The 13,632-nt window shown below is 43.4% G+C and overlaps 1 protein-coding gene across 1 annotated transcript in view; it reads left to right on the top strand.

Annotated features, from left to right (window-relative positions):
• LOC103274985 (inactive carboxypeptidase-like protein X2) overlaps positions 1-13,632 on the top strand; it is a 125,166-nt gene that overhangs the window by 10,270 nt on the left and 101,264 nt on the right.

Below are 13,632 nucleotides of genomic sequence, written 5' to 3'. Positions count from 1 at the left end.
AGAAGTATTAATTCTAGGCTCATAAACAAGTTCAAGCTCATTAGTGTAGCTATTACTATTATTAACTATTACCATGACTATTATTGTCTCTTTATTGTTCTACACTGTGGTATCCAGGATCACATTTCTACTGATATTAGTAATAGCAGTCATTATTTAAGCACTTAATAGTTGCCAGGCTCTTGGCCCTGTATTTGACATGCCCCTCTGAGTATCATGGGCACTATTATTATTATTTATTATTATTATTATTCTTGTTTTACAGACAGGGAAAATGAGACTTGGTGATATGAATAATTTGCCTAGGGTTATACAGCTTGTAAATGGCAAAACAGGGATTTGAACCCAAGATTTGCTGAGTCTAGACTTTTCGTTTAGCAATATTGCTGCTTAAAATAAATGGAGTGTTTCACAACTTTGCATTTACAAGGTCAGGACTCATTTTCAGCTGCCATGCGAGCCCATAAACCTTGTAACAGAGTTGATTGTCATGGAGGGAATTGCTTGTTCCCTTAGGCACAATGTAATGATTTGAGGCTGCATTTCTTTTCTTTTCTTTTTTCTTTTTTTGAAGTTGGAGTCTCACTCTGTTGCCCAGACTGGAGTGCAGTGGCCGCTTCCAGCCACTGCAGCCTCGACCTGCTGGGCTCCGGCGATCCTTCCGCCTCAGCCTTCCAAGTAGCTGGAACTACAGGTACGTGCTACCATGCCCAGCTAATTTTTTTGATTTACTGTAGAGATGAGGTCTCACCAAGTTGCCCAGGTGGGTCTTGAACTCGTGGGTTCAGGCAATTCACTCACCTCAGCCTCCCAAGGTGCGGGATTACAGGCTGAGCCACCGAGCCCAGCTGGGGCTGCATTTCTAACCAAGAACTTACCATCAAAGAAATTGTAGAGATGAGTAACAGTCCATCCTAAAATAAAAACAGAAGTCAACAGCAATGAACTTCTGCAGCCACTCACCATATGTAAATTATGTTCCATCTTAAAGTGAGCAGGCGTGCACTGTACCTATTCCCTTAGAGAAGAGTCAGCCTATTGGGTGAATGTATTGCAATGCTGGGACTATGTTTCTGCTGATTTACCTTGATGGTGCGACCATGTGGGGTCTTCACGAAATGGGGGCTAATGGGACTCCCCACCTTGGGTGGGCCTTGGACATTGATATTCTCTGTCCTGGCCCAAATAGGCTGATAAAACACCATCTCTTTCTTCAGGATCACAGATGCCAAGGGCTAACATAACTTTGAGAGCTGGCTTTCCCTCTCTGGATCTTGCTGCCATCAGATCTGGGCCTGGTAATTCTTCTCTCCTTGTTAATTTTTAAATGCCTTTAAACATATTTTAAAACATATTTTGTCCAGGTTTTTTTAAGTAGCTTCAGTGGAAGGGTTGGTTTGAATTATCTTAGTTCTTCATTATCAAAATTGGAAGTTCTTAACATTTGGGGAGACATTTTCAGAATGGTTTTTGAAGGTCCAGTTCTTCACACACACACACACACACAAACACACACACACATACACACACACACACACCACACACACAGTCTGAACTCGCCTCCTTTTCTGTCATGGGTACAGCCCTTCCCCTGACTGGCCCACTCAGAATTGTTCCTGTGGCCTTTGCCTCATGGCTCTGTCAGGTCAGGATCTCTGGTCTCTAAGGCAACCATCATGACCCTGAGTCATTCAGTGCCCTAGATGTGATTTTAGCCTGCAAAATGTCCATTAAAAAGAAAAGGAGGGATTGAAGACAATCTTGGAGAAGGAAAGCAGCTAGAGGGATCCTGATGTGTGGATGGTGGGCATGGAGGCATTGCATGTGGAGGCTGGGTGGTGTGGCATTTAGGAACACAAGCCTAGAGTCAGTTGGTGGCACATGGGCAGGGCAGGCCTCAGATGTAGAGCTGGATGGAGAGATCCAGAACATTCTCAGGACCTTGAATCCACCCTACTCTCAACATCTCCTCTGGTTGCACGGGGGGATGCAACCTTGGGGGTAATGTGGCAGAATGTTTGGTGGCACAGATGCTAACTACATCATGTTTAAGGTGGTGGGTAGCTCAGATGTTAACCCACATCCAGTCATGTGAGTAGATGGTATCAAAGGCTTGTCTCAGAAGCAGAAGTCACCCTTGGGGAAGTTTTACTTTGAGGGGGAGAATATGGGCATGGCTGTCACTGTGATTAAGGAGCAGTATCAGAGTGGCAGGTAACCAAAATACATTCCAGATGTTGTCCAATAGGAGTTTATGAAGTTGGCTGAGTCAACTTCTAATTATTCACCTCTCCCTATGTCACATCCTTTGCTGTGTAACTCTTCCGTTTCCTTTGCCAAAGGTGGAAGCCTTTCTTTTGCTTCCTGTGCCTTTTTTTCATGGTCCTGCTCCCTTCCTCTCTTAAGTCATAGTGATTTCCATATCCTGCTTTTTGGTTCTGAGATACTACGAATGCTTAAGAGCAGGGCCCCTATCTAATTTGTCTCTGGATATACCCCAGTGCTTGTAGCAGCACTTGATAAGATGTTTATTGCACACCTGCCATGTGCTGGAGCCAGCATTCTATTGTACAGAGCAGGTGCTCCACATATGTGTGGGTGCATTCTCTACAACCCATAATAGCAGGACTGACTGTCCTAAGGAAGTGACCTTTGGCTTTGGTGCTTAGAACAAGATCTCTAGGGAAGAAACATGTTCTCCTGCCAAGGTAGAAGTAGGATGGTTTCCCCAATACATGTGGGTGAGTGGGAGCTTGCTTGATACTTCTCCCTGATGCCTGGGCTGGAGAGATTTGAGGACTTAAAGAGGTTTTGTGTTTGGGAATTGGCCAATTTAACATATGTGTGTGTGTGTGTGTGTGTGTGTGTGTGTGTGTGTGTGTGAGAGAGAGAAAGAGAGAGAGAGAGAGAGAGAGAGAGATATCACAATCAGTGTGTTTTTTTCATCCAAGCCCTTGTTGTGATTGTTTTCCCTTTATGGCATGACCAGAGAGTTTTCTGGGGCTCAATTTGGGTCTTATTCTTAGCATCTGGTATAGCTGGTTGAGGGTGATGGAGTTGTTCCCAGCCCTCTGATTCTGGAGGGCTTTACGAACATGATAGAGTAGTGATAAACAATCACATCTGAATTCCAGACCCTTTGGGGAGTGAAAGAGGTGGCAAGAAAAGCAGAATTGGGGCAGAGTCACACCCCTTTTGACAGACCTTGGTTAGGAAGCTGGAGAAATTAGGGCACTGGGAAACCTTGGTCTCCTACTCCTTGCTATTTTCTACTTTCAGCTCCATCTCAAACATGCCTAAAAAGTTACTCTTAATTCTCTAAAATGAAACATGTACCTTGAAGGCTTTTTATAGCATTCCTTTACAATGTGGAGAGATTTATTTTGTTCTTCAAATAATGGTTCTATGGCAGGGTCTCTACTGGGTTCAATTAGGGGTCCTGGGCTAGCTGCAATCTGCAGTAGATGTCTGTAAGCACAATGCATTTATTAACACCACATGAGTGATGTGGCCAGTCTGTGGCTGTAGGCTTCAAAAGCTGTGGTCTGAATTACAGCCACAGTGGACTTGCTGGTCTAGAAATACTTCCCAGGTAAGGGCTTATGGGACAGAACTCTGATGTGTTCAGTAGTATCCATAGATGGCATAAAAAGGTAACATTCATTTGTATCACCCAGTTGACCCCAAGTGTGATTGTCATTGACCAACTACACACTAGTCTGTTTGTGAGGGAGAAATTCTAGGGTTGTATCTTCTTTAAATGCACATGACAAAAGCTAGTAAGTGCATTTCTGTTACTCTCGAGGATTTTATTCTTGTGCTACTCTGACCTGTCTTCTTTCTATCTTCTTAAAGTTTCTGTGATGAAACCTTCTTCATTCCATATTACTGATTCTGGGATGTATTTAGCAGGAAACCAAATTTGCCATGTCATGCCCTAAAGCTTTACAAAAAGTTGACACTTAAACCACTTGAGATAGAAATTATGTAGTCCCGGCTTATTAAACATTTGACTATGAAAGCAGTAAATACTTGCAATAGACTGTGTCCCCACAAAATTTGTACCTTGAAATTCTAATCGCCAAGGTGATGGTATTTGGAGGTGATTAAGTCATGAAGGTGAAGTCCTTATAAATGAGATTAGTGCCCTTATAAAAGAGACCCTGGGAACTCACTTGCCTTTTTCTCCATGTGAGGCTACAAGGAGAAGAAGGCTGTTTTCTGTGAATCAGGAAATGAGCCCTTACCAGACATTGAATCTGTTGGTGCCTTGTTCTTGAACTTCTCAGCTTCCAGAACTGTAAGAAATACATTTATGTTGTGTATAAGCTACTCATATCATGGTATCCTGGTATAGTAGCCTGAATAGACTAATACAGTACCCAAATGTAGGAATGATTTCTTCTCCATTGTTTTGTGGGGACACCTGTTGGATGTCAGGTGTCCATATATGTCTGGCTTTGTTTTGGACTTCCTGTTCTTTAAAATTAATTTATTTTTCTACCTATGCACAAAATACCTCATTTTCTTAATTACTATAACTTCATATTAAATCTTTGACATCCAGTAGAGCAGGATGTTATTCTTTAAAATTTTTGGTAATTCCTGACACATTGTGTGCACTTATCACACATACACATTTACATCATATAGTCAAGTTCTACAAAAACTTTCTTGGAATTTTTATTAGATTTACATTGATTTCACAAATCAATTTGGCAAGAATGAAGGTATTTGTTTACAACATTGAGTCTTCTAATCCATGAACATGGTATATCTCTCTACTTATTAGACTTTCTTGAATATCTCTCATAAAAAAATGTTTCTTTCAAGGTCCTACACATCTTTTCATAGACTTATTCTTTGCCACTTGCTATTCTGTGATACTTTTAATTTCAGTTTTTTACTCTATAAGGCTGGTATACAGGTGGTATATAGCTAATTTTTGTATGTGGAATTTATATCCAACAACTTTGCTAAACTCTTATTAATTAAAATTACATGTTATTTTGGATTTGGGTACAAAAACATAATATGTGTTAAATAATGAAAACCTTGTTTTTTTCCCCCTTTTATTTCTTATGTCTTTTATTTATTTTTCCTTACTATATTGGCAAAAACCCCAGTTCAAAAATAATAGATTTTTTCCTTGTGGGCTTTAATTTTGCTTTTTAATTTCTAGTTTTCTTGATATTTGGCTTTATTCAAAATATCTTTCTATTTTTGTTTTCTTTAGCATTTTTTTTAATGGCAAGTAGAAGCCATGTCTCTTGGACTAACGGGATGAACAATTTCTGAATAAAATATTTTCTTCACTATTATCTTAAAACACTTTTCAAAGAGAAAATATTTCTATGAGTTTTTTTAATGGTTTGCATCTTTTAATGTCCTTTCTTGTGGCATTTTTTTCCTCACAGATTGCAAATTAGTGTTTGTTCTTTACTCAGCTTTGAATGAGGTAAGATTCAGTCAGATTTTCTCCAGGAGGGGCATTCTTAGCCTTTTCTCAGATCTATAAATGTTGATCAGCTCAAAATGCAGAGTCTCCAGTACAGTACAGTACAATTCCCAGATTCCGGCAGTCTTTTGTCTTTTACACATTTTTGCTCTTCTGAGGTATCACCTTCAGGCCTCTCTTCTGCTTTCTTGTTCCTTCTCAAAGATAACTACCATCAGAGACAATTTTTGCTTGTTTTTGAACTTAATGTTCATGGGATCATACATTGTATACTCTTTTGTGTCTGACAAAAGAGTATACATATATATATGATATATATATGATTCATCCATGTTGTTCTATATAGTATGGTTCATTTACTTTCATTGATTTATAGTATTCTATTGCATGCATATGTCACAAGTTATTTATTCATGCTATACTGATAGGTATTTAGGTTGATTTCGATTTTTGGCTATTACAAGTGGTGCTGTTAGGATCATTCTTGTATATGTCTTTTGATGTACGTGTAAATGCATTTCTGTTGAGTGTATGCCTAGAATTGTTGGATTTTAGGGTATGCATAAGTACAGCTGGAGATTTCTCCAAATTGATTTTACTAGTTAATACTCCTATCAGCAGTGAATGAGAGTTCCAGTTGCTTCACTTGCTCAATAGCATTTGATGTTGTCAGTCCTTAATTTTATTCATATTGTTGGGTGTATATTGATAAGCTCATTGTGGTTTTAATTTGCATTTTCCTGATGACTAATGCTTACTTGACATTCTAACTTTTGTGAAGACCTGCTTAGGTTTATTGCCCATTGTCTTTCCTATTGGTTTATAGGAGGATTTTGTTTGTTTGTTTGCTTTTCTTGAAAATACTATGGGTATAAATTCTGTGTTGTATATATGCAAAACAAACATCTTCTCCCATTCCTGGGAGCATCAGACCTGTGGCTGGCTCTTTTGCTGTCCAGATCAGTCTCTATCTTTTCTTTAAGATCCCTGTTAGATTATGATGCTCCATCAAAGTGAGAACTGCTGCCACTTGGGACCCAGTGGGGAGGGTCTGAAGAGTCATCTCTGCTGTAATAGGTGTTAAAGACTTTCCATGGATGACTTGATAAGGTTAAGTTAAGCTCATAGATTTCCCAACCAGTGACCAATGGAGTCTAAGTCAGGCAGAGTGCCACTGCAAACACATTCCCAGTGCATCAGGAAGCTGCTGCCACACTTCACTGATCAAAGGGAATGTCAAGTTCAGAAAGGCAAAGGAAAGAATTCTGCAAGCCAGAACCATTCCATTTATAGGCAACAATGAAAGCACAATATATGAGCTCTGTGAGCTTGTTCCTGGCAGTGCCTCAATGTCTTGAGGAGAGCACAGCAGGCCACAGGGCCTCGGGCTCCAAGCTTGGCTCTGCTAGCAGGTAACTCCTGTCATGGCTCCAGCTTTTTTCCTGGTGTAACCCCAAACACCCCCAAGCTGCTTGCATTTGTATTTTCAAGTCAGGTGGAGGTTGTGTAAAGATTATGTTTGGGGCTTTATGTCACATTCAATATTCAGATTCTAATTTGAACACTTAGTGGCTGTTAAACTCTTTCAGCCTCTCTGAGTCTCAGTTGGTTCATGTCTAAAATGGGATGAAAATGCTTACCTTTCATAGTCATTGTGGAGATTCAAAGACAAGATGTCTCCAGAGGGTCTGCTCCATGGTAGTTGCTGGCAGGTTTGCCCTATTGCTCCCCAAATTGCTACCTTTTACAATAATTTTCATGACATGACTTTCGCAACAACTTTCCTCGAAGTCCCCCACCTCCTGGACAGATTTGGGATATTGGGAGTTGATTGTTGAGGTTGATCCCTCATATTCAAAATTCTTTCTTATACATTATATTCTGAATGTTCCCTGTAACTTCTGAGTCACAAAGACCCCCATGGTACTAAAGGCAATGAACACTTGTAACTCATTCAAGAGTTGATGAGCATATATGGTAATTCATGATGGTGATGATGAGGAGGAGAAGGACTTGTAAGTCTATGCCAGAGGACTAGTGTCTGTTTTATAAAGTGGCTACAGTGCAGAGACTGCTGGAAAGGGACAGATCTAATGAACTGTGTGTGTGTGTGTGAGGGTGGAGGGATGTAGGGGGAGTGTATAACAAGGTAGAGGATCCCATCTTCACCTCCTTAGAAACAGAGCACAGAACTGAGAGATGGTGCCCTGACCATCACTGGGTGTTCTTAGAGAGCCGTGCTCTCTTTAATAGAAAAGCAGATTCATCTTTGATGACTGTCACTTTCCTTCCCTCCAGATTGTGACATATCTTTGATCTCTAATTAGTATTTTGCTGAAGTGTTTTTTTTTTCACACTTTTTCCATGTTGTCCTCACCCACATGCTTCTCAGGATTAGAGCCATTTTCTTCTTAGAAGCAACAGAAACTTCACTTGATGGTGAAGGATTTGGTCATCTGTTTCTGTCGGAGGAGCAGGAACCTTGTCCTGAGCAGAGTGTCATGGCTGCTGTGGGAACACATTGGCTCAAGGGTTTCTGCCAGCGCCACTCTCCTGCAGCCCAGCTAGAACCTTGTAGGACACTGTGGAGGGATGAAGTGCTGCCACTGAACTTCCCGTTTATTATAAGCACTCTTCACTAGTGATTATCTCATCAATTGACATTGTAATACAAACAATATGGTTTCCACAAAGTTTTTTTTTAACTTTCTGGTTACAGATATTGAAATTAAGCTTCTGAACACTTGTCTCTCCTCCATTTTGCTTGGTCATCAGTGCAAACCTTCTGATTTCCTCAGTAACGTTTTCTGAGAGATGAAAGAAAGTCCTGGCCATTGGAAGTGGTATTGTGATATGCAGGTCCTTGGACAGGGACCAGATGTTTCTTTGAGAATTTTAAACCAAGGGAATTCTAACTCCTTGTTCTAACTTTGCATTTATTTTGGAGTTCTTTGGCTGACAGAGTCCTCCAGGCTTATTTTAGGGGAAGTACTGTGTTGTTCTCAGCTCTCTCTGTACCTGGCTTCCCGCCTTTGTGTGTCTTGGGAGCTTTATTTCAGCAGTTCTTTTAGCAAGGACCTATGGTTATAGTGGGAAGGGGGTAAATTTTCTGAGTACTTGTATGTCTGAAAATACCCTTAATCATCTTGACTGTTGACTGGTAGTTTAGCTGGTAGTGGACTTTAGATTTAATTTCTCTTCCCTCAGTCCTTAGGATATATAAATTGCCAGCAAGAAGTCTCATGCAAGTCTGATGATCATGCTTGTGGTGATTTGGCAGTCATAGATGAGCCTGAGACTGTAGCTGGGAGAGTTTGCTTGTCTCCTTTCTGCTGTCTCTGGCCTTTGGAATTTCTGGTTTTGAAGATGTGGAGATTTCCTTGAAGTCAGTTCCTTTGTGCTTTGGATTTTGTCTGGCTGCTTATTGGCTGGGGAAGCTTCCCTCGGGGTTGTGTGTTAACAGCTGTCCCCACTGGGACTGGGGTGCAAAGGCTGGAGTGCAGCCCAGAGATTGAAGTTCTGACAATGTCACTTCAGGGACCAGGGAAAGTCTTAGGCATTGGCCTGAGGGAGTGGGAGCTGGTGGTTTTCTGTGGCTCCTTTACACTGTGTTCCTTTTTGGTCTTTGCCAGCTCAGTGTGCAGCTGAGAGAGGCCCTTGTTTTCCTTTGAAGGCCTCCACAGGACTGGGGACTGCAGATGGTTTGAAGTGCTTTGCAGGCACAGGGTGGACCTTGGGTGGACCTCATCCGGGAGCTCTGAGGCCCCCAGATTTTTCTGTACATTTAAAATTTCCTATCCCTGCCTCTCTCTTGAGTGTGCTTTGCAGTGGTTTCCTGGTCATCCTGCATAGTTTTTTCTCTAGTGTAGTGTCGGTTCTCTTTGCAGGAGAACTGAAGAGGAAGGACCATGTCATCTTGTTCATTTTGGCCATTGAGTAGACCTGCTGAAAATCTTTTGGGTGATATTTGCAGGGTAAAAGAAGAGGAGAAAAATGAATCAGGTTGAAATATACTGACATTCATCAAGTATTAAAATGTAGAGAACATTTCAATACTCTATATTTTCACTTAATTTAGGATTATTAAAGCAAATGATAATTTTCCTGTCTCTGACATTTCTATTCTTCAGTGTAGGAAAGTCCTTCCTTTCTCTAAATGTGGAAATTCTTGTATCGGACTTTCAGTATAAATCATGAAGGTGAGTCCAGGAACAGCATGATTCTGACATGGGATTTTTACCTTGTTGATGTTTTGCTTAAAGGGATGTGGGGCAGAGAGTTTGTGTTTCAATAACTGTATGCTTAAGCTTTTTATTAATTTAAAAATATTTTGGAGTGTGATTGGGACTATGGTTTGTTGGATAGTTTGATCTGAGCCAGACAACGTCCTGTATTGTGGGGTGTGGTACCCTGAGTCAGGCAACCATGCAGTAACACTTGGTACATTGCACTGATGGGCTCAGAAACAGGGTGTTGTCAGTGTAAAGCAGACATGTGATGGAAGGAAAGGGGTGGAGAATCTCAAAGGAGAAAATAAAGCATGGAGGACTGATCATACAGAGAGAAACTTCCCAAGTGAATATGACACTGGTGCTTTATGGAAGATGATAGTCTCTGTGATCCCTGCTGGGAATTCTGACACCTGAGTGCATGGGGACAAAGTACCGAGGACGTTAGCCGGGCTCGGTAGCTCAGCCTGTAATCCTGCGCCTTTGGGAGGCTGAGGTGAGTGGATTGCCTGAGCCCGCGGGTTCGAGACCGACCTGGGCAGCGAGACCTCATCTCTACAATAAATCAAAAAATCAGCCGGGCGTGGTAGCGCATGCTTGTAATTCCAGCTACTTGGAAGGCTGAGGCAGAAGGATCGCCGGAGCCCAGCAGGTTGAGGCTGTGGTGGCCAGGAGCAGCCACTGCACTCCAGTCTGGGCGACAGAGTGAGACTCCAACTCAAAAAAAAAAAAAAGTACTGAGGATGAGAGGTTGGAAGATGATTGTGATATCTACTTCAGTTGCAGATCATGGACTGAGAACTTTAATTACAGTGTTCTCATCTGCAGCCCATATGAGCAACCAAGCCTTGGCATCAACAGCCTGGTCTCCTAACAAGCTCACTAGGCAGGCCCTGAATTTAAACTTTGTACATATGATTTGACTCCTGTTGGTGCAAATGGTGCCAGGGACAACTTGCAGATGAGGTGTGAGTGCCCAGAGTGGGACGTTAAAGGGAAAGGGAGGGAGGACTCCCTTAAGAAATTCATCTGAGGGTGGTGACCCTATGTTGCAGGGGAGGAAAAGGTTTCCCTCGGAGTGGCAGAAAGAAAAGTCCAAATGAGGGAGGAAAGTCTTGGTCTCAGAAGAAAGAGAAGTGGGATAACACTACATTATGGAAACCAGGGTCAAGGGTGGTCTGCGCATTGGGGAGCAGCCAAGAGGGGAAAACTACAGAGCCCAGTACAGAAGAGTCGGGGAAGAGAATGAGGAGTCCAAAAGGGCTACTGAGTGACTGGGACCACTTTGAATGGAGACAGATATCAGAGCACAGATGCAAAAACAAAGAAAAGGAAAAGTGTGGAAGAAGTGGAAATGGACTCTTGCCCCTCCTGGGGTTGACCAGCGAGAGGAGGGAGCTGGAAGAACCCATAACTCCACAACTGAGCATGGATCGCGCTGTCCCCTGTTCACTCTCAATGCAAGAGAGGCAGCTGCAGAAGTCCATCCAATGTACCATACTTGCTGTGTACTCAGATATCCTAGCATCCGTTCCCTTGCTTTGCTGATGGCAATGTGCAAACAGGTGAGCGAGTGAGGCAGGCCCTCTTCAGAGATGTATGTGAGGTTGAACAGAGACTGAGAGGTATGATTTGGGGATAAAAGATGCCATTGGAATTGGTTATTCTTCTGGCAACACACGGGTTTGGTGATTTCTGCCACCTGAATGACAAGAGCTCCAAGGCCCTGTCTACCTGTACCTGTCCTGTATCCTGACCTGTCCTTTGAACATTGTGACATCCCCCTGGAGATTCCCTTTCTGCCTAAGTCAGCCATCGTTAGTTTCTTACAGCCACAGGGTCTTCACTAATACATGTGGGTCAGTAGCTCTGTCTTTGCCTTTCAAGGACATTGTGTTTTCTTTGTGTGGGTCTGTGCCTAGCTTCTCTGTAAATGGCACGGACAATAGAGAAGGCTTCCAAACAAAACCAAAGACTCTAAAGATAGCATCTTCTAATAAGGAAAAAATCCTAGTGTCAGAGTGTTGGGTTCCAGTAAGAATAAGTTTTCAAACAGACTGAGTTCTGATGTGATTATCTGGACACCCCACCAAAGGCTTTGTCTGTGTTGTGGACAGGGGAGGTGGACCTTCTGGCTTATGCTGTAGATACCATTGCAGGAGTGGACTTGAGTGACCATTAGACATGGCAGCTGCCAGATGCAGGAAACACCACCCTTAAGATGGTGACACATGTGCTGGTCTGGCCCCCTTGAGAGGGCAGGCATTGCTCTTGAGGTGCTATTAGATGTATACCCATGAAACACCACACTTGTGGGCACTTTCTTTTCACTTGGTGAGAGAATGTGACAGAGCTTCCACATATCAACAAAAAAGGTACTTTTGATGAATATGTGATATTATTCTGGTTCCTTTTTTTGCATTACACTGTTCATATATGTATAAGATGTTCTCTTTTTCTGCAAGAAATGCTTTTAACAGCAATTATTATTATTGCTTTATTGAGCCAGTAATGTGTGTGTGTGTGTGTGTGTGTGTATGTGTGTATGTGTGTGTCTGCCTGTCATCCAGCTGTCTCTCTGTGCATCTGCCTGCCTGTCTATCTGACAATATAAGTGATTAGAGATTGCTTAGCTGGATGAAGTACACGGAACTCACCAACTGCCACATTATCTACTAAGAAGGAAGGGCCAGGTGGATGGGAACACAGTCCACATTGCTGTAAAGCAGATTCATCAAAATAGCAGCAGATCCTCTTTGTATTTCTGACTGTGGCGGGTTATGTGTGATGCTGTAGATCCATACAGAGCACCAGGACATGGAGGGGCAGGGCCAGTGCCTTGTTTCCTGTCAGATTCTGAAACCCCAGGTTCCTTTGGCTCTAAAGCTAAAGCTGGCAGAGTAGAGATAGAGGCTACACTCAGGACACAAAGAATCACCTGACAGAACTGCTGCCCAACCAGCTTGGATCTCCAGGGCAAGTGGGTGGGACCTCTCAGGATAGGCTGGTTATTCTTGAGGATGCTGGCTGTGTCTGAGGCAAGACACGTCAAGACTGGGTGACAAGAGGAGGAGCAAGCAGCGAGTGGGAGAGGTGGGTGAGAGCAGGGCACAGTGGGGCAGCCACTCCAGTGGAGGGAGCCTTAGAGCCTGGAGTCAGAACCAAGTCTCTGAGGAGCAGGCTGAAGAATGACCCCCAGAAGGCATAGGTGGCTGATGAATCAGTGACCTGGACCCTCAGATATTGTCCTGAGTGCTAGCCAGGGCCTCTGGCGGGTGCTGGTGACCACTGGGGTCTGGGAGCCCAGAGAAGTGAGCAGCACTCGAGAAAAGGTGCCTATCGACTTGGCACCAGGTCTCAGAGGGTGACAAGGTGTGGGCCTGTAAGCTAGGCTCGGGGCTGAGCTGCAGAGGCTGCTGGACCATGAGCGGGGCAGAGCAGGGCTGCTGTTGCAGTCTAAAAAGGCTCCGGGACAGGGCATGGTTGTTGGAGGCGGGCAGCGGGAATATGAGTGAGCTGCGTGATCTCACTCGGTCAGACGCTTGAAGTCAGTTTCTGGCAGACAGAATGCACCATTACTCAGTAAAGGTTTGGGACCCAGGAACTGCCACTGTGTAGGGCAGAATCATGTGTCTTCTAGGTCCAGAAGGCACAAGGGCAAACCCCAGTGAGGGAGAGAGTATAGTAGCCAGCTTACCCCCACGAGGCCTGCCTTGGGTGGTTAAGGAGGACGCTTGCTTCACAGACCCTCCCCTCAGTGCACAGTCCGCTGCTTGCTGCACAGTCTCCCCACACGACTGTACACTTTGTAAATGGCCCTCCTTCCTGCCTGACCCTCCTGTGCACTATGGGCCCCTCTTCATTATGCCCCTCCCACTCCCCATTCACTGAAAGGTGTCTGCTCACATGACTCTCCTACTCACTGTGTGGCCTCCACCGTTCCCT

This window comes from Carlito syrichta, unplaced genomic scaffold (assembly GCF_000164805.1).
Source record: "Carlito syrichta isolate Samal-C Ts95f unplaced genomic scaffold, Tarsius_syrichta-2.0.1 Scaffold315154, whole genome shotgun sequence".
Lineage (NCBI taxonomy): Eukaryota > Metazoa > Chordata > Mammalia > Primates > Tarsiidae > Carlito > Carlito syrichta.
This window is presented reverse-complemented; position numbering and strand designations above follow the sequence as displayed.